Source organism: Erythranthe guttata, chromosome 3 (genome assembly GCF_056151865.1).
Source record: "Erythranthe guttata isolate IM_541 chromosome 3, IM_541, whole genome shotgun sequence".
Classification (NCBI taxonomy): domain Eukaryota; kingdom Viridiplantae; phylum Streptophyta; class Magnoliopsida; order Lamiales; family Phrymaceae; genus Erythranthe; species Erythranthe guttata.
In genome coordinates this window covers 7,203,917-7,205,495 of record NC_142535.1, presented here as the reverse complement: position 1 = coordinate 7,205,495, position 1,579 = coordinate 7,203,917, and the positions used below count along the sequence as shown (strand labels likewise).

Below are 1,579 nucleotides of genomic sequence, written 5' to 3'. Positions count from 1 at the left end.
TGATACAGTAATAAATAGAAACTTAAATATGTTGTAAATGCATTGAATATGCATCAAGTGGATGTCCAATTAATAAAGAGTTACTAACCATTAACGGTCTTTAATTGAAGTACACTCTTGTAACTCTTTGGACATTATCTTCCTTGTACTATAAATAGATTACTTTGTAAGACACAAAAACACAATTGAATATACAAGAAAGAATAAGAAGAAAATGTTCTATTATCCTTACATTTGATCTCCCATATTCTTGTTTTACTTGATTTTCTTTAGTATATTTATAAAACGTTATCAGCACGAGCTTACTCCCGTTTTTCATTGAAGTTGTGATATGGCAAACATCACCAAGCTTGAGTTCGCTGCTTTAGATATTTCCGAAAGAAATTATCTAACTTGGATCCTTGATGCTGAGATCCATTTGAATGCCATGAACCTCGGAAATACCATTAAGGATGGTAATGAGGAAAGTGAACAAGATAAGGCGAAATCAATGATTTTTATGCGCCATCATCTCCATGAGGGCTTAAAATCCGAGTATCTTGGGGTAAAGGACCCTGCTACTCTATGGAATAATTTAAAGGAAAGATAAGATCACCAGAAGAGTGTGATACTTCCTAAAGCTCGATATGAATGGATGCACATGCGTTTGCAAGATTTTAAATCGGTAAATGAGTATAATTCCGCCATGTTTAAAATTGTTTATCGATTGAGATTATGCGGAGACGATGTCACAGAACAGGACATGTTAGAAAAGACATTTACCATGCCTCTAATATGCTTCTGCAGCAATATCGTGAAAGAGGTTTTACCAAATACTCTCAATTGATTTCTTGCCTCATCGTTGCTGAACAGAACAACGATCTCTTGATGAAAAATCATAACTCCCACCCAACAGGATCACAAGCATTTCCAGAAGTAAATGGAAATGTTTCATTCCCTGAAGTGAATGCAAACAACTATAATCGTGGTCGAGGTCGTGGCCGCGGGCGTGGGTATCGCCGTGGTTATGGTCGACATCAAGATGGTCCTAAAACAAGACAAGGGCAAGGCTGTAAAATTTGGCCCTCAAAATAATCAAAATGAGAGTTGCCACAGGTGTGGAGTGAAAGGGCACTAATCACGTACTTGTCGTAGTCCAAGGCACCTTGTTGATTTATATCAAGCATCCATCAAGGGAAAAGAAAAAGGGAAAGAAATCAATTTTACTGATTTTAGCAACACCGAGAATGACCATATTGATCCAATGGACCTTACCCATTTGGATGTTGCTGATTTCTTTCCCGCGCCAAGTGGAGAAATTGATGAATTCAAATTTCATGGTGATGATAACAATGATGGCAACAAATAGATCAATCAGGATTGATCAAATATTACATTTATGTTGCATTTGAGTTAAATAATGTTTATCTTTCCATTCCCTAAATGAGTTCGAAATAATTTTGATGTGTGGTTGGTGGTTTGATTGATATAAGAAAATAAATTTTATTATATCTTCTTATATTACTTATTTTATTCCCAGAAAAATGGAATATAATGAGTCCGTGAGCAACCTGAACGATGGAGACATTTGTTTGGTTGA

At 35.8% G+C, this 1,579-nt stretch overlaps 1 pseudogene; it reads left to right on the top strand.

The window, feature by feature from the left end:
- The first annotated feature begins 331 nt into the window (after nt 1-331).
- Nucleotides 332-1,348, top strand: LOC148771674 (uncharacterized; annotated as a pseudogene).
- Nucleotides 1,349-1,579: the final 231 nt, after the last annotated feature.